The sequence below is a fragment of the Urocitellus parryii genome, chromosome 3, assembly GCF_045843805.1.
Source record: "Urocitellus parryii isolate mUroPar1 chromosome 3, mUroPar1.hap1, whole genome shotgun sequence".
NCBI classification, from domain to species: domain Eukaryota; kingdom Metazoa; phylum Chordata; class Mammalia; order Rodentia; family Sciuridae; genus Urocitellus; species Urocitellus parryii.
In genome coordinates, this window is record NC_135533.1 from 143,920,252 (window position 1) to 143,943,145 (window position 22,894).

The 22,894-nt window shown below is 36.8% G+C and overlaps 1 protein-coding gene across 3 annotated transcripts in view; it reads right to left on the reverse strand.

Annotated features, from left to right (window-relative positions):
* Taok3 (TAO kinase 3) overlaps positions 1–22,894 on the reverse strand; it is a 188,705-nt gene that overhangs the window by 93,579 nt on the left and 72,232 nt on the right. For all 3 annotated transcript variants that reach the window (XM_026403416.2, XM_026403415.2, XM_077795569.1), the window contains one exon: positions 6,616–6,718. The gene's annotated coding sequence lies outside the window, so the exon portion shown is untranslated. The remainder of the gene's footprint in view (positions 1–6,615; positions 6,719–22,894) is intronic.

Below are 22,894 nucleotides of genomic sequence, written 5' to 3' on the forward strand. Positions count from 1 at the left end.
ACTTCTTCCCTTCCCTTCTAATATCTTTCCTCCCAAGCATCAAATAAATTTATAAGAGTAAACAGTAACTCAGTAGTCAAACAGAACAAGAAGTAACATGAGCAGCATAAAAAAGCAAGGAAGAAAAGAACCACAAACAATGAAGGACAGCCTAAATATTCAGGAGGACCTAGAGCCATCAGAAAAATGGTCATATAAAGAACTCAAGGAATACCTTAGACAAATGGAATGGAACCTTAAAGAGGATACGAGACAGCAAATCCAAACAGTGAAAGAACACATTGAAAATGAATTACATAAACAGATAAAAGAAGAAGTTAAGCATCTTTATCAGGAGATAGAGATTATAAAAAAATCAAACAATAATTCTAGAAATGAAGGAAACGATAAACCAAATTAAAAACTCAATTGAGAGTATCAATAACAGAATGGAGCAAGTAGAAGCCAGAACGTCAGATAATGAAGACAAAATATATCATCTTTGAAAGAGTCTAGCCAACTCAGAAAGGCTGGTAAAAAATCACGAGAAAAACATCCAAGAGATATGGGATAACATAAAAAAACCAAACTTACGAGTCATCGGGATAGAGGAAGGCACAGAGATTCAAACAAAGGGAATGAGTAACCTGCTGAATGAAATAATTACAGAAAACTTTCCAGAAATAAAAAAGGAAACGGATATACAAATTGTAGATGCATACAGGACACCGAGCACACAAAATCACAGTAGACCAACGCCAAGACACATTGTTATGAAGATAGCCAAAATACAGAACAAAGAGAAAATATTAAAAGCTACAAGGGAAAGGAGGCAGATTACATTTAGGGGTAAACCAATAAGGTTAACAACGGATTTTTCATCACAGATGCTGAAAGCGAGAAGATCCTGGAACAACATATTTCAAACACTGAAAGACAATGGATGCCAACCAAGAATTCTGTATCCAGCAAAATTAAGCTTCAGGTACGACAACGAAATAAAAATCTTTCATGATAAACAAAAGCTAAAAGAATTTGCAACCAGAAAACAAGCATTGCAAAGTGTCTTGAGCAAAGCACTATACGAGGAAGAAATGAAAAACAACAACCAAAACCATCAGTGGGAAGTGCCTTGGTAATGACAGAGGGTGGGGGGGGGAGCTAATCATGGAGAAACAAACTAAATTTAAAAAAAAAAGATAAATAATCAAACATGGCTGGCAGTACAAACCATATATCAATAGTAACTCTAAACGTTAATGGCTTAAACTCTCCAATAAAGCGACACAGGCTGGTAACATGGATTAAAAAAACAAATCCAACAATATGCTGCCTCCAGGAGACACATCTGATTGGAAAAGACATACACAGGCTGAAGGTGAAAGGTTGGGAAAAAATATACCACGCACACGGTCCTCGTAAGCAAGCAGGGGTGGCCATCCTCATATCAAATAAAATCGACTTCAAGACTAAGTTAATCAAAAGGGATAAGGAAGGACATTATATACTGTTAAAAGGAACCATTCACCAACAAGACATAACAGTTATCAATATTTATGCACCAAATAATGGTGCTGCGACGTTCATAAAACAAATTCTCCTCAAGTTCAAGAATCAAATAGACCACAACACAATAATTATGGGTGACTTCAACACACCTCTCTCACCATTGGACAGATCCTCCAAACAAAAGTTGAATAAAGAAACTATAGAACTCAATAGCACAATCAATAACCTAGACTTAACTGACATATATAGAATGTATCAACCATCATCAAGTGGTATACTTTTTTCTCAGCAGCACATGGATCCTTCTCAAAAACAGACCATATATTATGCCATAGGGCAACCCTCAGTAAATATAAAGGGGTCGAGATAATACCATGCATTTTATCTGATCATAATGGAATGAAACTGGAAATCAATGATAAAAGAAGGAAGGAAAAATCCTACATCACATGGAAAATGAACAATATGTTACTGAATGATCAATGGGTTACAGAAGACATAAAGGAGGAAAACAAAAAATTCTTAGAGATAAATGAAAATACAGACACAACATATCGGAATCTATGGGACACAATGAAAGCAGTTGTAAGAGGGAAATTCATCACCTGGAGGTCATTCCTCAAAAAAAGGAAAAACCAACAAATAAATGAGCTCACACTTCATCTCAAAGCCCTAGAAAAGGAAGAGCAAAACAACAGCAAATGTAGCAGAAGGCAAGAAATAATTAAAATCAGAGTGGAAATCAATGAAATTGAAACAAAAGAAACTATTGAAAAAATTAACAAAACTAAAAGTTGGTTCTTTGAAAAAGAGAGAACTCAAATTACTAACATACGGGATGAGAAAGGCAATATCACAACAGATGCTACAGAAATACAGAAGACAATTAGAAATTATTTTGAAAACCTATATTCCAATAAAATAGAAGATGCTGAAGACATCGATAAATTTCTTAAGTCATATGATTTGCCCAGACTGAGTCAGGAGGATACACACAATTTAAACAGACCAATATCAATGGATGAAATAGAAGAAGCAATCAAAAGACTACCAACCAAGAAAAGCCCAGGACCGGATGGGTATACAGCGGAGTTTTACAAAACCTTTAAAGAAGAATTAATACCAATACTTTTCAGGTTATTTCAGGAAATAGAAAAAGAGGAAGCTCTGCCAAATTCATTCTATGAGGCCAACATCACCCTGATTCCGAAACCAGACAAAGACACCTCAAAGAAAGAAAACTACAGACCAATATCTCTGATGAACCTAGATGCAAAAATCCTCAATAAAATTCTGGCGAATCAGATACAAAGGCACATCAAAAAAATTGTGCACCATGATCAAGTAGGATTCATCCCTGGGATGCAAGGATGGTTCAATATACTGAAATCAATAAATGTTATTCACCACATCAATAGACTTAAAGATAAGAACCATATGATCATCTCGATAGATGCAGAAAAAGCATTCAACAAAGTACAGCATCCCTTTATGTTCAAAACATTAGAAAAACTAGGTATAACAGGAACTTGCCTCAACATTGTAAAAGCTATCTATGCTAAGCCTCAGGCTAGCATCATTCTGAATGGAGAAAAATTGAAGGCATTCCCTCTAAAATCTGGAACAAGACAGGGATGCCCTCTCTCACCACTTCTATTCAATATAGTTCTCGAAACACTGGCCAGAGCAATTAGACGAAAGAAATTAAAGGCATAAAAATAGGAAAATAAGAACTTAAATTATCACTATTTGCGGATGACATGATTCTATACCTAGAAGACCCAAAAGGGTCTACAAAAAAACTACTAGAACTAATAAATGAATTCAGCAAAGTGGCAGGATATAAAATCAACACGCATAAATCAAAGGCATTTCTGTATATCAGTGACAAAACTTCTGAAATGGAAATGAGGAAAAACACTCCATTCACAATAACCTCAAAAAAAATAAAATACTTGGGAATCAACCTAACAAAAGAGGTGAAAGATTTATACAATGAAAACTACAGAACCCTAAAAAGAGAAGTAGAAGAAGATCTTAGAAGATGGAAAAATATACCCTGTTCATGGATAGGCAGAACTAACATCATCAAAATGGCGATATTACCAAAAGCTCTCTATAGGTTTAATGCAATGCCAATCAAAATCCCAACGGCATTTCTTGTAGAAATAGATAAAGCAATCATGAAATTCATATGGAAAAATAAAAGACCCAGAATAGCAAAAGCAATTCTAAGCAGGAAGTGTGAATCAGGCGGTATAGCGATACCAGATTTCAAACTATATTACAGAGCAATAGTAACAAAAACAGCATGGTACTGGTACCAAAACAGGCGGGTGGACCAATGGTACAGAATAGAGGACACAGAGACTAATCCACAAAGCTACAACTATCTTATATTTGAAAAAGGAGCTAAAAGCATGCAATGGAGGAAGGATAGCATCTTCAACAAATGGTACTGGGAAAACTGGAAATCCACATGCAACAAAATGAAACTGAATCCCCTCCTCTCGCCATGCACAAAAGTTAACTCAAAGTGGATCAAGAAGCTAGATATCAAATCACAGACTCTGCATCTGATAGAAGAAAAAGTTGGCTCCGATCTACATATTGTGGGGTCGGGCTCCAAATTCCTTAATAGGACACCCATAGCACAAGAGTTAATAACAAGAATCAACAAATGGGACTTACTTAAACTGAAAAGTTTTTTATCAGCAAGAGAAACAATAGGAGAGGTAAATAGGGAGCCTACATCATGGGAACAAATTTTTACTCCTCACACTTCAGATAGAGCCCTAATATCCAGAGTATACAAAGAATTCAAAAAATTAGACAATAAGACAACAAATAACCCAATCAACAAATGGACCAAGGACCTGAACAGACACTTCTCAGAGGAGGACATACAATCAATCAACAAGTACATGAAAAAATGCTCACCATCTCTAGCAGTCAGAGAAATGCAAATCAAAACCACCCTAAGATACCATCTCACTCCAGTAAGATTGGCAGCCATTATGAAGTCAAACAACAAGTGCTGGTGAGGATATGGGGAAAAGGGTACTCTTGTACATTGCTGGTGGGACTGCAAACTGGTGCGGCCAATTTGGAAAGCAGTATGGAGATTCCTGGGAAAGCTGGGAATGGAACCACCATTTGACCCAGCTATTGCCCTTCTCAGACTATTCCCTGAAGACCTTAAAAGAGCGTACTACAGGCACACTGCCACATCGATGTTCATAGCAGCACAATTCACAATTGCTAGACTGTGGAACCAACCCATATGCCCTTCAATAGATGAATGGATAAAAAAAAATGTGGCATTTATACACCATGGAGTATTACGCAGCACTAAAAATGACAAAATCATGGAATTTGCAGGGAAATGGATGGCATTAGAGCAGATTATGCTTAGTGAAGCTAGCCAATCCCTAAAAAACAAATACCAAATGTCTTCTTTGATATAATGAGAGCAACTAAGAACAGAGCAGGGAAGAAGAGCAGGAAGAAAAGATTAACATTAAACAGAGACATGAGGTGGGAGGGAAAGGGAGAGAAAAGGGAAATTGCATGGAAATGAAGGGAGACCCTCATTGGTATACAAAATTACATATAAGAGGTTGTGAGGGGAATGGGAAATTAAACAAGGAGAGAAATGAATTACAGTAGATGGGGTAGAGAGAGAAGATGGGAGGGGAGGGGAGGGAGGATAGTAGAGGATAGGAAAGGTAACAGAATACAACAGTTACTAATAGGGCATTATGTAAAATTGTGGATGTGTAACCGATGTGATTCTGCAATCTGTATTTGGGGTAAAAATGGGAGTTCATAACCCACTTGAATCTAAATGTATGAAATATGATATGTCAAGAGCTTTGTAATGTTTTGAACAACCAATAAAGAAAAGAAAAATATATATCTGTGGTCACTAATGATATGTAATACATGTAACTTCACTAGTAATCAAACAAGTAAAAGTTAATATAATAAGACATCTTATTTCACCTACCAAATTGGCAAAATAATAGGAAAAAAAAGAATAAATGTTTTGGCAAGAACATAAGGAAACAGTCACTTTAACGCATTGCTGAAAGTATAGTATGGGCAAGTCCTTCAGCTCAGTAGTGCCCTTTTGGGAATGTGTACAAGGCAGTTTTTTTTTGTTGTTGTTGTTTATTTTGTTTTAGCAAAAGAGATGGGGTGTAAGCAGGTGGCACACAGAAAGGCTGTGACAGTGGAGATGGGACATGTGGCTTCTTTAATCTACACATCTCGATTTCTTAGCCACCTGTGTTTTATCTGAAGTAAGTATTTCGGTTTTTAGTAAATTTTTAATTCTTTTTTTGCTTATCTGTATTAAAAAAATTTTTGAAAGCCCTGTAATTCTGTAATTAGAGGAAAAGTGATATGAAACTGCTATGTTCTGAATGTCCCCAAAGGCCCATGAGTCAAAAGCTTGTTCCCCATCGTGGTACTGCTGGGGGGGGGGATCTTTAAGAGGTGGGGCCTAGTGGGAGGTCTTTAACTCACTGGGGGAATGCCCTTGAAGGGGACTATGGGACCACACCCCTCTTCCTCATTCACTCTCGTTTCCTGGTGATGAAGTAAGTAGGTGTGCACTACCACGAGCTTCCGCCATGATGTGCTGCCTTGCCACGCACCCAAAGCAAGGGGGCTAAGACAGCATGGACTGAAGGCTCCATAACTGTGAGACAAAAGAAACCTTTTCTCTTTATAAGTTGATTATTTCAAGTATTTCACTATAGTAATGGGAAGCTGACAAATATAGACACCATTTATATAAAACAATATCAACAAAAAATGGATACACACATACATATTTCTAGAGAACACTTCTTGATAACAGAAATCAAGAAACTTTAAGTAAGACCATTTCTTTTAACTAAGTAATTTCCCATTTTGTAAGTTGTGCCTGAAAAGGATGAAAAATTGATATGGAAATAATCTGAAACAAACATTGTTAAAAAAAGAGTACGTTTTATGTCGATTTATATTCTTACTTCACTTCACATTTTTCTTACAAAGTTAATAAAAAATTCATCATAGAATCCACAATCCACTCCCAGTTTTTAGGAGAAAGCTAAGTCATAAATCTACGGACAGTACCTTTTTGTATGTGGCACAAAATGTGCTGTATTGCTCAGATTCATGTTAGCAGCAATCTTCTTTTTCTCTTTTATAACTTTAGTATTTTGTACTTATGGTGTACCTATGAGGGAAAAAAAGAATAAATATATGTAATTATCGGAACAAAATTAAAGAATCAATAATTAAGGTGGGAACGTTGGCATGTGTCTTTCGTCCTGTTTCTTGGGAGGCTGAGGCAGAAGGATCTCTTGATCCCAGGTTTGAGGTCAGTTTGGACAACACTGTGAAGCCCCATCTCTTTAAAGGGGAAAAAAAAAGCAGAAGAAGAAGAAGGGGGAGGGTGGAGAGGAGGAGGAAGAAGAAAGAAGCAGCAGTGATAATTGCTAATATGGTAGTTTTAAACACAAATGCAATATAACAAAGTTAAAATTGTATCTTCACCCATGGATGACAAACGTAAAAGCTATGACTTTTACAACAAAGACACAGGATACTCTTCCACAGGCAGTACTTAGGAAACAAATGTGTCAGTAGATTTCAGAATCTTTACTGAGGCTTCTACTGGTTTATTTGCATCCAGAGCAACTCAATAAAAGCTAACAGCAGCCAGCACTAATGTGACAGCACACGGCAATGCTGCGGATCTTCTGTCAGTAAGGCTTATATTTTCAATAGCTTCTCTAAAAGGCTGATGATGTGCACTGATTCATCCCTTTTTTTTTTTTTTAAAGAGAGAGTGAGAGAGGAGAGAGAGAGAGAGAGAGAGAGAGAGAGAGAGAGAGAGAGAGAGAGAGAGAATTTTTAATATTTATTTTTTAGTTCTCGGCGGACACAACATCTTTGTTGGTATGTGGTGCTGAGGATCGAACCCGGGCCGCACGCATGCCAGGCGAGCGCGCTACCGCTTGAGCCACATCCCCAGCCCCTGATTCATCCCTTTCTGAGGCTCTCCCATAACCATTTCCCCCATTTTGGAAGAAATGATTATTTCTCAATTGTCTATTAAAGAAGCACATGACCAATGTAGAAAATCTAATACACACACACACATAAGCACACACACATGTGTGTATACATTCATATATACTATTTTTAAAAAAACCTGTAACAATGCGCATACTTGTCTCCATGTGGATATTTATTTCTTCCTGTCATCATTTCTTTCATTATACAACTGAGCTCTACATGTAATTTCATAACCTACCTCTTTAATCTAATGAGCATGTTGCCATATCACCCAACGCTGTCCACAAAGATCATTTAATGACTTCTCAACGGAAGAGTCACAATTAATTCACAACTGTTTCTCCACAACTGGAAACCAAGGCTGTAGTCAATCCTTTGTTTTGTTATTGCATTATTTAATAAAGCGTTTTGAAGATCCTTGTGTATCTTACTTATCTGTGTTTGGGGGGCTTTCTTTCAAACAGATTTATTGAAATAGTTATAGGGTCAATGAATATAACAATTTAGAACTTGTATTTATTAGAATAATTTTTAGGTGTCTGGCTAGCTTTGGAGATGGCCTTACAGAAAAAAAAATTGTAAAAAACAGTATTTCCATTTACAAGTTTTTCTTGCTGAGGATATCCCAAATCTCCTCTCATGCTTACATTTACAAACTGCACTTTTTTGATTATTTTTGTTATTCCCTCTGTGGCTGTGGAAGGCTTTAGAGCAACTGGCAGCTAAAACTTGCCTGCATTCTGTATCATTACATTTTACCTCTCCACAGGGTTTGGCTTAGATGTGAAGCGTCCCCCCAAAGCTCCTGTGTGAGACAATGCAAGAAGGTTTGGAGGAGAAATGATCAGGTTGTAACAGCCTTAAACTAATCAGTGAATTAGTCCCTGATGGGATTAACTGAGTGGAGGCTGGAGGCAGGTAGGGTGTGGCTGGAGGAAGTGGGGCATTGGTGGTGTGGCTTTGGGGTATATACTTGTATCTGGAGTGTGAAGTTGGCTTCTCTCTGCTTTCTGATCACCATGTGAGCTGATTCCCTCTGCCATACTCTTCTGCCATGATGCCCCAAGGAATGGAGCCTGCAGTCTATGGACTGATATGTCTGAAACTGTGAGCCCCAAAATAAACCTTTCTTCTTCTACAATTGTTCTTTTAGTCATATCAGAAAAAACAAAACTGACTAAAACACCAATCAATTGTTGGAATGTTTACATGTCTACCTTGCTCTTCTAGTCTGACCATACCTTCAATGAATTAAAATGTTCCTTATGACCCTATATAACACTAGATACTATGTTCCTAAGAAAATAGTTTTAAATAAGGCATATGTCACCATCCACATGCCCAGTTTCAAATGCAAGAGATGTTCACTCCTAGGAAATAGCTTTCTCATGCTACTGGCCACGTAGGCTTACTATTTACCTTCTCTTTAAATGCTTATTCATTTTTACACAATTAAAAAAAAAATGCATCCTCTCTGCATCTTTGGCTGCACATCTCTATAAATGTCTTAAAATGAACTCCCTTGGATTTCTAGGAATTAAACTTCTCCATTTTACCTTTTCTTATTTTTAGGACACTGCATTGCTAGGGGGCTAAAGCTTGTATTCCCAAGTTTGATGCATTAAACCTAAAGGGTCCTTTCTGTTTCCTTCCATTTCAACACCTTCCTTCTTACTCCATAAATGTCTCCAGCATCCTAAGAAACTGACCCATGAACTATTTCTGCTAAGTTCCTGATGACCTCCATGGTGTGTTCCTCCAAGGATTGGCCAAGTTCTCTGCCTAAGTGCAAGCTGCTATCTTCACTTCTGTCCATTTAATGATATTGAATGACACTGTGTCACTGGTGATCCCGACCCCTATTGTAAGCCTCAGTCCCGTGTTTTAAAACATCTATTTGGCTTCTCCCCTAAATGGCTCACAAACTCCTCACATTAACTTCGACTCTTCTTTTCCCTTGTCCCTTACACTCAATTAATCCTCAATTCTGCTTCAAATATTTCTCCCCACACGTTTTTAACTCTCCATTTCTGTGGCATTAGTTTTCTCTCCTCGGCATTCTGCTCTTTCAGCCTCAATTCTATCTTTTCTGCAATTCATCCTAAAAACAGTATTATCTTAATCGTCTTCCTAAAGCACACAGTTCAGAAATATCACATTTCTGCCTAAAATCCTTCAAAGTACAAAGAATGCAGAATCCTTCCTACAGTATAACTTTTACTCTAACTTAAATTTTAAAACTCAATAATTGGGGAAAAAATGAATTACTATTCTATCACATGCCCCTTCATGCTTTTCATTTCATTTCATACTTGATTTCTTTGTGCTAGTTCCCCTGTCTGTACTGTCCCAACACCAGCCACACTCACAGTCCAGCTAAATGTCATCTTTTCCTATAAAACCTATCATTTTCTCTATTCTTGTATCCTTCAGTTTTAAATTCACAGGTATCAATGCTCTGATGGATGTCAAATACCTCTTCAGAGTAAGGGAATTGTCTATTTGGATCTATCCCTGTATCTTCAAGTTTTCTTTTAAAAAATATCTCTGCTTTCATGAGATACAATTAAAATATATAATTTATCCATTGGAAGTGAACAACTAAATGGTTTTTAATATATTTACAGATAACACCACAGTTACTTTTAGAACATTTACATTATCAAACAAACAAAAACCCCTGTACCCTTTAGCCATCACCTTCCTACCTCCAGCTTAAGCAAACACTAATCTGCTTTCTGTCTCTGTAAGATCTCCCTGCTCTGGATATTTCATAAGAACAGAATCATAGGATGTGGTCATTTAAAGCTGGCTTCTTTCACTTAGTGTAATGTTTTCAATACTTAGCCAGTGTACTGCCTGGCTCAGTATTTCACTCCAGTTATTGCCAAATTATATTCTATTATATGAAGACACCATATTTTTCTTACCTATGTATCAGTTGATGGACATCTGGACTTTTTCCACTTTTTTTAAAAAATATACTTTTTTCTTATTGATGGATTTATTAATTTTTTATATGTGGTCCTGAGAATTGAACCCAGTGCTTCACACATGTGAGGCAAGCACTCTACCATGGAGCCACAACCCCAGCCCTTTCCACTTTTTGATTATCATGGATAATGCTGACATAATCATTTGTGTACAAGTTTTTATGTGGACATGTTTTCATTTCTCTGGAGCATATATATATACCTAAAAGTGGATCTGCTAGGACCTAAAGTATCTTTTTTGAAATAAATATATATACATACATACATATTTTTAGTTGTTGATGGACCTTTATATTATTTATTTATTTATACATGGTACTGAGAATTGAACCCACAGCCTCACATGTGCTAGGCAAGTGCTCTGAAACTGAGCCACAACCCCAGCCCACCTACAGCATTTTTATATAGCATATACTCCACAAAAATCTGTTGAAATCGCCTGTTCTTTCCATTCCATTCTTGGAATTAAAAATGATAATTTGAATTCTTCCTCCCAAAACATGAACAAGACATATTTTTCCTTCCAAGAGGATAGCATTTTAAAAATTAACTAAAATGATATACACAGAAATCATTTTTTCCCACTTACTTGACCTCTTGGAACCTCAAGGGTTACATTTACAGTGATAACTGAGAACTGTGCCAAGAATGTAGACCATTAGGGTCTTGGGCCACTGGGCCAACAGGACAATCCAGCTAGCTTAGAGTAGATTTCATCAGAGACAAGCAACTAAAATAGTGTTGTTCACTCATTATTCTAAGAAATGGAAACCTGCCAACAATGGTAATCAAATAAATTATTTTTCACAGATATTATAACAATTTAAGAGAGAACACTTGGTAGAGAATAGAAATATACATTTTTTTCATAATTTCCCGTTTCCTAGAGGCTTTCGTGAAAGATGATTCACAGAGGATCTTAGTGGCCTTTCAAATGTTTCAGTAACACCTCTTCAACAATAAACCAGGAGCCAACTAATTTGAGCACCCCAGAATATTTTAGCATTAAAAAGGCAATAAGTATTTCAATGTTTCATATTGGAAAAAAATTTAAGATTAGCCATTTCAACTTTTTTTTCATTATTTTTTTATTTTAAATTTATTTATTTATTCTAATTTGTCTTACATGACAGCAGAATGCATTTTGATTCACAGACACACATAGAACACAATTTTTCATGTCTCTGGTTGTACACAAAGTAGAGTCACACCATTTGTGTCTTCATACATGTACTTACAGTAATGATTTCCATCTCATTCTACCATTTTTCCTACCCCCGTGACCCCTCTCTTCCCCTCCCTCTCCTTTGCCCTATCCAAAGCTCCTCCATTCCTCCCATGCTCCCCCTCACCCCATTATGGATCAACATCCACATATCAGAGAAAACACTTGTCCCTTGGTTTTTGGGGATTGGCTTACTTCACTTAACATGATATTCTCCAACTCCATCCATTTATCTGCAAATGTCATGATTTTATTCTCTTTTAATGCTGAATAATATTCCTTTGTGTGTGGAATATTACACAGCATTAAAACACCACAGTTTCTTTATCCATTCATTTATTGAAGGGCATCTAGGTTGGTTCCACAGTTTAGCTAATGTGAAATGTGTTGCTATAAACATTGATGTGGCTGTGACACTATAGTATGCTGTTTTTAAGTCCACTGGGTATAAACTGAGGAGTGGGATAGCTGGGTCAAATGGTGGTACCAATCCAAGTTTTCCAAGGAATCTCCTAACTGCTTTCCATATTGGTTGCACCAATTTGCAGTCCCACTAGCAATGTATGAGTGTGCCTTTTCCCCCACATCCTTGCCAATATTTATTGTAGTTTGTATTCTTAATAGCTGCCATTCTGACTGGAGTGAGATGAAACCTTAGAGTAGTTTTGATTTGCATTTTTCTAATTGCTAGAGATATTGAACATTTTTTTTCATATATTTGTTGATCGATTCTATATCATCTTCTGAGAAGTTTCTGTTCACTTCCTTAGCCCATTTACTGATTGGGTTATTTATTTATGTATTTATTTTGGTGTTAAATTTTTTGAGTTCTTTATATATCCTAGAGATTAGTGCCCTATCTGATGTGTGTGTGGTAAAAATTTGCTCCCATTCTGTAGGCTCTTTCTTTACCTCACTGATTGTTTCTTTTGTTGAGAAGCTTTTCAGTTTGAATCCATCCCATTTATTGATGTTTGATTTTATTTCTTGCACTACAGAAGTCTTGTTGAGGAAGTGGGGCCTAATCCGACATGATGAAGATTTGGGCCTAATTGCAGGGTCTCTGGTTTAATTCCTCGGTCCTTGATCCACCTTGAGTTGAGTTTTGTGCATGGTGAGAGATAAGAGGCTTAATTTCATTTTGCTGCATATGAATTTCCAGTTTTCATAGCACCATTTGTTGAAGAGGCTATCTTTTCTCCAATGTATGTTTTTGGTGCCTTTGAATCTCAGGAACGCTAAGCACTACATCACACCTATGTGCAATGTTACTTCAAATTCAAACCCAAGACTTCTGATTTCCTAGTCCTGAAGGCTTTGCCTGAACCATGTTGCCTAAGTCCGTCTTTAGAACACCAAACAATTGCTATGTTTTGGAGAATAATCAAGAAAATTATAATTTAATGTAAGATTGGATTTCTGTGTCATCATTCTTACCAAGGATCTCATAACTTAAATACATAGTGATGGATTCAGTTCTTTTGAGGACTGGAGACCTCTTTAAGGAAGAGGAATATAAGCCAGGTGCAGTGGTATACACTGAAATTCTGGAGATCTGGGAGGTTGAGGAAGGAAAATCAAAAGCTTGAGGCCAGCCTCAGCAACTTACCAAGAACTTGTCTCAAAACAAAACAACAACAAGAAGCCTGGGGATGTAGCTCAGTGCTGGAGTGCTTGCATAGCATGTGTAAGGCAGGGTCTTTGAAGGGTCTGGGGCAAATAAGGGATCCTAGATCTTATGCTTCATAGTAAATGTGTCTCTGTAAATAACTTATTTTTTTCATTATCTTTCTCACAGAGAATAGACTAGACCAGGTTTAAAAAAAATCTTCATTTTATAGGAATAAAAAGTGAACTATAAATAGGTGGCATGACTTTTCCAAAGCCACACAGTAAGGACTAGTACAGTGTTGGTTTTCCTAAACCCTCTATTCCTCCATACAGACTTGAAAAGAATTATCTTCAAGAAACTAAAAGAAAACTTATTTTTGTTAGTTGTTGCTTGAGTCTGCCACCAATATTTAACTATTATTATGAGGCCAGGAAACTGCTTTTATGGTACTTTCACATTGAAAATAAAATTAGATGACAGTTGCTTTTATGCACTATGATCAGACAGCCCATCATGTATAGAGATCATGGCATTTGATGGCTGGAAAGGGACCTTTCGGTCATCTAAGTTCTACTTGTCGGATAATGCAGAAGTGGCCAGGTTTATTGATGTTCATAATAATAATAATCTTTAGACCATTCCCAGGTCACCTGACAGTAAATTATATGAAGATTCTTCTAGTCAGTCCTTATAGATTTATCTATGTATGCTAAAAAGTAAAACTATCAATTGTTTTAGTTTATTACTAAGTATTACTTTTCTCTCTTAAAAAAAAGAGACAGATGGGAAAGGAAAGGCTCCATTGGGTTCTTTAAATTTAATACTCAATATCTCTGTTTTGTTCTGTCCACTACTTTGACATGAGGCCAGCAACTTGAGATCAGCTATACATTTATTTCATAAAAAAAGATACTTTACGTGGGTCTTAAAATCAAGACCCGTACAAAAATGGTGATCATCTGTCTGCATAAATTCCAAGTTATTCTAACAGATTTGACCAACTTCTGAAGTCTTTATTATATATATATATATATATATATATATTAAGAATATGATATGAAAACTGAATAATTATAATACACACGAATAATAATTGACTCTTAAGGTTTATCAAACTTGATTAATATTCATTTATATCCTATATTGAAAAAATTTTAAAGATCCCTAATATTTTTCTTAAATTTTCTTTTGGTTAATTGCTTTATTCATTTATTTACACATTCATTCATTCATTCATCAAATATATATTTCAAAAAAATTTTTTAGTTGTTGATGGAATTATTTTATTCATTTATTTATATGTGGTGCTGAGAATTGAACCCAGTGCCTCACACCTGTGAGGCAAGCACTCCACCACTGAGCCCCAGCCCCAGCCCCAGCAAATATATATTAAGTACCTAGTATGTGTCCAGCACTGAACAAGGCTTTACGTTCTTCCTGAGCTTATATTCTACTGGAGGAAGACACATGTGGATATGGCATTTACTAACAAATATTAAGAAGAAAGACTTAAATGAAACAAGGTCAATTGGCAGACGGGTTCTGGCAGATAAGGAAACAGATGTGAAGATGAAAAAAGCAGGAGTAAGCTCTGAAGATCCACGGCGGGAAAGGGTGCTCCAAGCAGAGGGGAGGACAAGATTGTTTGGGGTAAGCCGGGACAACCAGGAGGCCAAGGTGGGCAGAGCAGAGTGAGCAACGGTGACGCCACAATGCGGCAGAGGGGCTAAGGCCCCTCAAGACAGATTTAAAATCCAGGCACAGGGAGAGAAATACTGTACTTACGCATGGACTCTAAAGCAACTGAACTCACAGAAGCCAAATAGAACAATGATTACCAGAGAACCTGACGTTAGGAGAATGGGGAGATGCTGGGTAAAAAAGGCAGTTTTAGCCAGACATGGTGGTGCACACCTGTAATCTCAGTCGCAAGGGCAGGAAGATCGCAGGTTCAAAGGTAGCCTCAGCAACTTAGCAAGGCCCTAAGCAACTTGGTGAGATCCTGTTGTCTCTTTAAAAAAAAAAAAAGGGCTGGGGATGTGGTTCACATCAATCCCTGATACAAAAACAAAAACAACAACAACAAAAACAAAGATAGTTTCAGTTGGACAGGATGAATAAATAAAATGTGAGATTTATGTTAATTTTCTTAATTTAATCATTCCAAACTGTACCCTTATAAAATATCACTTGTATACCTTACAATTTGTCAATATATAAAAAAAAACTTTGGATTTTTTTTTTTTTAAATAAGTGAGATGAGAAGCCACTGAGGCTATTTGGTAAGAAAGTGACCTATATTTAAAGTCATCTGGACTGCTCTGTGGAAAATAGATTGTATAGGACAAAGGTCAAAAAAAAAAAAAAAGAGAGAGAAATCTAAAAAGAAAGAAAAATCTATATTCATATGCCGAAGAATGAAATTGGACCTTGATCTCTCATAGTTACAAAAATTAACTCAAAATGAATTAAGAGACTTAAATGTAAGACCTGAAACCATGAAAATACTAGAAGAAAACATAGGGGTTCATTTCAGTACAGGAATGGGCAAGAAACTTGGGGGCAAGATCCCAAAGGCACATGAAACAGAAGCAAAGAGAGACAAATCAGATTAGATCAAAGTAAAAAGCTTCTGCTACAGCAATGGAAACAATCTACAGAGTAAAGAAACAACCTTCAGAAGGGAGAGAATATTTGTGAACTCTACAGCTGACAAAGAGGTCAACATCCAGGATACAGGAGGAACTAAAAAACAAACAAAAAACCTCCAGAGCAAAAACTAAAATAAATCTATTAAAAAACGGGCAATAAACCTAAATAGACACTTCTCAAAAGAAGACATATAAATGACAAACCAGTACATGAAAAAATTTAACATCACTATTCATCAGGGAAAGGCAGATCAAAATCATAATGAGATATCAACTCACTGCAGCATGAATGGTATTTTTTTTTGTTGTTGTTACTTAGGGTCTTGCTAAGTTGCTGAGGCTCTTGAATTTGCAGTCCTCCTGCCTCAGCCTTTCAAGTTGTTGTGATTACAGGTATGCATCCCCATGCCTGGCTCAAAAATTTATTTTCTAAAAATTATAAGAGACTACTGTGCTTGTCACATCTGTTTTGTAAGTATGGGTGATTATATATCAAGTAATAGTTCAATTGTAACAACTTAATTCTATATAAATTATACTTTTGTAATTTTGAAGAATTTTTATGCCTTAATGTGATTTTTCTTTAATCTCAGAAAGATGCTACCTTATACTTTCTTATTTATTAAGGTACTGAAGATTGAACACAGGGGTGCTTTACCACTGAGCCATATTCCCAGTCCTTTTTTTGAGACAGGATCTCACTAAGTTGCTTAGGGCCTCCCTAACTTGCTGAGGCTGGCCAAATTCAGCCTCCGGTATTCTTTTTTTAAATGACTTATTATTATTTTTTAGTTGTTGTTGGACCTTTATTTTATTTATTTATATGTGATGCTGAAATTCGAACCCACTGCCTCACACATGCTAGGCAAGCACTTTCCTACTGAGCCACAACCCAGCCTAAGAATGATATTTTAAGAAACATAAAAAGTAACAAGAGGATGAAAAAGGAACTCTTGTTGGTGAGATTCAAATTAACAGTCGTTATGGAAAACAATATGGAGGTTCCTCAAAAAATTTACAATAGAACTACCATATGATCCAACAATCCCACTACTGAGTATGTATCCACAGGAAGTGAAACCAGTATGTTGAAGAGATATTGACCCGCCCATGTTTCTTGAAGCACTATTCACAATGGCCAAGAAATGGAAGCAACCTAAGTATGCATCAATTGATGAATAAGGAGAATGTGGTAAATATATGTAATGAAATACTATTCAGCTATAAAAAGGATAAAATCCTGTCATTTGTAGCAACACAGATGGGACTGAAGATCATTATATTAAGTGAAGTAAGCTAAACACAGAAAGACAAGTACCAGATGATCTCACTCATATCTGCAATCTATAAAAGTTGATCTCAAAGAAGTTTAGAGTAAAGAATGGTGGATACCAGCGGCTGGGGAGAGTAGGGGAGAGGATCGTCAATGGATACTAAGTACACTGAGATGGGAACAAGAAGTTCTAGCGTGTGATTGCATAGAATGTGACTATAGATAATGAAAACATACTGTGTATTTCAAAAAGTGAGAAGAAAGATTTTAAGCATTTTCACTGTAAAGAAATGATAAATGTTTGCAGAGGTTTATATCTTCAGGCTCTCTCTCTCTCTCTCTCTCTCTCTCTCTCTCTCTATATATATATATATATATATATATATATATATATAATTTTTGTTTTTATGGATCAGTTAAAAAAGTTAAAACCAAATAAAAACAAACAAACAAAAAGCCCCAAGGAGACCTGAAAGAAGCTACTGTAAAAGTCCAGCCAAGAAATGGTGGTGGCTAATCTAGGTGTGGTAGCCCAAACCTTTAATCTCAGCAAGTCTGGAAGCTGAAGCAGGAGGATTGCAAATGTGAGGCCAGCCTGAGTAATTTAGTGAAATCTCTAAATAAAAAAATGAAAGGTGCTGGGGATGTAGCTCATTGGAAAAGTGCCCCTGGGTTCAATGCCCAGCACTGGGGGAAAAAAGATGTTTGTTAAGGATTGAGTTGGAATAGGAGATTGAAGTGGGGAGGGGCGGGGGTCAGGGAAGGGATCCCAAACAAGAAAGACAGTTTATTCTAGAATATTGGCAATAAAATCGAAAGCAGAGGTAGATATCTGGCCGTGAGTCCATGAATCTGGATGCAAGAAACATAATTCTAGTGTGATGAAATGAGCAGTTGATTGGCTGTGCAGCTCAGAAAAGATAGAATTAGCTCTGAGGCTTCACAGCAAATGACAGGAAGGACTTTGATCTCTGAACAAAAATAGAGAATCTCTGGTAGCAACAGGTTTAATGGGGAAAAGATGAAGAGTGTTTTCTAGCCAAATTGATTTTAAGGTGCTAGATGGGCGTTCAGGTGGAGGAGACACACAGCAGGTAGAAAGAAGCAGCGATTGGGGGGATGCGGATTTTGGAGCCAGGTCAGGACTGCAAATCACTTGTGCAGGCTGATAAGAAGGTCAAGGAGCTGTGGTGATTCCAGGGAAGACTGTGGAGGAGTCACACAGCTAAGGACAACCGCTTCAGGAACACCCCAAAGTTAGATCCTTTGTGAATGCTAGACTAATGTTAAACATATAATATTGAATTTCTATAATTAGGCATTTACCCCACTCAATAAATAATCAAAAGAGTAAAATGACTGCCTCAAGTCCAACAAATTGAGGTGAGTGATCAAAAGAATACTAACAGGAATAAAATTTAGGTTCTTATATTTTTTAAAGATCACTCTGACATTTGCTTCATGTTGTCATAAAGGGGAAAATAGAGGCAGCCACTGTCTATCTTTGGAAATATATTTTTTAAAAAGGAAATGGAAAAGTAATAGAATGAAGAAACTGATCTTTTAGTTGAAAAATTGATCCATGTTTCATATATGTCGTTACATTCCCTTTATTTTATTTTTTTTTTTGGTACCATGGATTGAATTCAGGGGCACTCAACCACTGTGCCACACCCCCAGCCCTATCTTGTAGTTTATTTAGAGACAAGGTCTCACTGAGTTGCTTAGTTGCTGAGGCTGCCTTTGAACTCAAGATCCTCTTGCCTCAGCCTGCCGAGTTGCTGGGATTACAGGTGTGAGCCTCTGCGCCAGGGTGTTACATTCCCTTTATAATCAGAATTTTAGATTTGAAATGGATCTAAGAGGGGCTCAAGGAGTTTAAGTTGTTCCCAAGTAGCTTAAGCATAATGAGTTGGTAACTGTGCCGTGGTAGTCCAGGTGAATTCCTTGACAGCTGGGTGGAAACATGGTATAGTGAAAAAAATTCTGAATGGGAAGACGGAAGTCTGGCTCTGTGGTCTTGATCAAGTTATTTAATTTTTTTTCTAAGCCCCAGTTTCCTGGTGTTGGTCTGGTTGAGATACTCTTTCTTTCCTTTCTTCTTTTCTTCTTTAACTTCCTTTCTTTTTCAACTTAATTTTTTTTTTTAAAGCAGTAGTAGGGATTGAACCAAGAAGCTCACACATAGGAGACAAGTGTTCTACCACTGAGCTATACCCCAGTCCTTTAAATTTTTTTTTTTTTTTTTAAATTTTGAGACAGGGTCTCACTGAGTTACCCAGGGAATACGTGCATGCCCCACTGTGCCTGGCTGGTTCATACAATTTCTAAGTTTTGTTTCAACTCAAAGCCTGTGATTTTGGCATGTTGCTCAGCTTAAAAATCTTTCATTCAGATTGACACACACAAATGGCCTGAATTCAATTTACAACTAAAATTCCCAGCAATCTTCACTTTAATTGTTCTAAAGCCAAATAAAAGAAAAGGCTAAGACACAACCACCTTTAGCTTCTGCAAGTTTTGCTGCCACACTGATCACCAAGTACAGGAAGGCACTGTAAGAGCTCTGTATTTATAACTATTCACTCCCTGCTACACAATTACAATGCCAGGCATTAAAGATAATAGAACATGCAGAAATAAAAGCTTTGAAAATAAACCTTCCTACAGCTAATGAAGGATTATCTAGCATGCAATTTTGCTAAAATGTCACAGCTATTAGCAAGTTGTTTTTTATTTGTTTGTTTGTTTGGGACTGTTTTTCTTTGTTGCCTTGAAAAGTTTTCCTTAAGCATAACCAGCTTTAAAAACTCAAAGATTTCAAAATTAAACTATATATACTTAAGATTATATTAACTTCTTTGAAAAGTGTCTATCTGGCCTCTGTTCTGGACTAAATTATGTCTTCTTACCACCCCACCTCCCAGTTCATATGTTGAAACACTCATGCTCCATCTGACTCATTTGGAGATACAGTACTTCAGTACTTCGAAGGCAATTAAGGTTAAGTGAGGTCATAAGGGTGGGGCCCTAATCCCACAGGATTGGTGCCCTGAGAAGGGGAAGAGCAAGAATACCAGAGAAAGGCCATGTGACCAGGTGGCAAGAGGGCAGGAAGAGAGCCCTTGCCAGAAACCACATCTGCAGGCACCTTTCTTGGACTTCTGGCCACCCCAAGTGTGAGAAAACAAATTTCTATTGTAAGCCACCCACTCTGAGGTCTTTTGTTACAGCAGCCAGAGAAAACTAAGACAGCATGCTGAAGAACTATTTGGACAATATTCAAAGGATTACTAATTTAGTAGTCAAAATATATTCTTTAGGGTCAGAAAAACTGATATTTGATAATCCTTTTCCTTTTCAAATTATATCTTGATAATTCAAAGCGTGGTAAAAATGGTATTAAAGAATATCAAGAAAATCAAGGGGAAGTTTATAACTGTACTGAGTCTCTGCCCAATAAATGAAAAAATAAAACAAAACAAAACCAACCCTCCCAAATAAAGGCTATTAGAGAACATGTGCTTGGTTAAGTGTACAACCTTGACCTAAAGTCTGTTTTCAAAGATGCTTTTATTTACTTTTTGATGATGGGGATGGAACCCAGGGCCATGCACATGTCAAGAACATGCTCTACTGCTGGGCCACATCCCCAGCTTTCCAAAGACTCTTTAAATTTATTTGACTTTTAAAGAATTCTGCCTCTGAATATAAACCTAAGATGTGTTAAACTCCTCAAGATAAAAGTGATTACAACTATTTTTCTCTTTGGGTGTGTAAAGTAGTTTCTTTATCTTTGAGTGAGTTTCTTGGAATTTAGTAGAAAGAGTGAACCCTAGGAGCCCTCCATATGCTATCTGATTATAAATACTCTGTAAAGCTGTTTATGAATGGAATCCATCCTCTAAACCTCTGCCAACATCGACCTGAGAGTAAAACCTGACCACACCACTCCCTTGCTTAAAGACAGTTAATCCCCATCTGTATAGGACAGAAAACCCAAGCTCCTTGGACTTGGCATATGAGATTCTCTGTGGCCCATCCTGTCCTTAGTAACTCTGGGCTTCAAACTAGATGCCTCAGCTACCTCTATTACTTCCCTGCCATATAGAGAAGCCCCTGCTGACAAGAAAGGAAGAAAGCTCTTCTTTGTAGCTATCCAAATGTTCAGGCATCTTCCGAGAACGTATGTCCTATGGGAAACTTTCCTGGCTGTCCCCTAAGCTAAGGTAGATGTTCCTTTACATTCCTGCAGAAGTGTACTGTAAATATTTTTAATGTACAGTATTTACCAGAAACAATTTAGGTTGTCTTAGAGAAATACCTCCCCATTAGACTATAGGCTACTAAGGGGCAGGAGTCATATTCATATGGCCATAGCCTAACAGATTACCTGATACATGGCCAAAATATTCTGCTGAAGCACATTAATCTATATATCAAATGTACTGGGGTATTTACTATTTTAAGGAACACAATGATAAATATTTCTGTAAAGCATGTATCCATTGTTTCTTCCTTTTTTTAAAAAAAATATTAATTTCACAGGTTGCTTTACTTAAAATGAACTTGATCTTAACATTGCAAATGTACTATTATACTAAGCTACATGATACTCAAATATCAATCATTTCAACTGTATTAGGACTCTTAACTTACTTTTTTAAAGGACCAATCTGTTTTTATGGGTCTCCTAAAGAACTAGCACTTGAGGGCTGGGGGTATGGCTCAGGGGTAAAGCACTGCCCAGCCTGTGCCAGGCCCTGACTTCAATCCCAGTATCACAAAACAAAACAAAACAAAAAGCTGGAACTTATTGAATCATCTGTAAACCCCCTTGGAGTCAGAATCTAGATGTATTAGTTTTATACAAGTAAAATAAAATGTATACTACATATTAAACAAAAATGTAATCCTGTTATATATTTCTCCACATGAAAGTCATAATACACTGTGTCTTTGCATTAAGTATTTTAGAGTCCATTACTTAGGTCTGCTTTTAGTCAGCAAGACTAAAATATCACTTATATTGATTTGTAGGACTTCATTCAGCCTTATATTAGGATATCTTGAACATTCATTCATTGTTGCTTTTGGTAAATGAACCAATCTTGGAACAAATAGGAAAGAGAACATCTGCAAGCACTTGTCTTAGACTACTACAGGCACTGAGCACAGAAAGGTGAGTTCATCCCATATGGGTCTAGTTTAATGCAATCCATGTCATCGACACCACACTAACATTTATTTACTCACTCCTCTCTCTGTGCCAGGCACTACACATTACTTCATTCAAGCCTTAGGTAACAGTGAAAGAACTATCATGGATCTCATTTCACAGATAAAAATCCAAGGGCTGACTTCACAGACTAGTGGGGGGCAAAGCTGGGATTCAAATTTAGGCTGCTGAACCTCAAGCCCAGTCTTTTAACCACTATGGGAGAGTTTTTAGTTAAATTATTATTTGAAAGACTTCAGAAATTAATGAGTTGTTAAATTATACAGGAGTCCATCGAGCCTACAAGATGCCCGAATACCAACTGCTTCATCATTTTGATTTGTTTTTCCCAAGGCTAA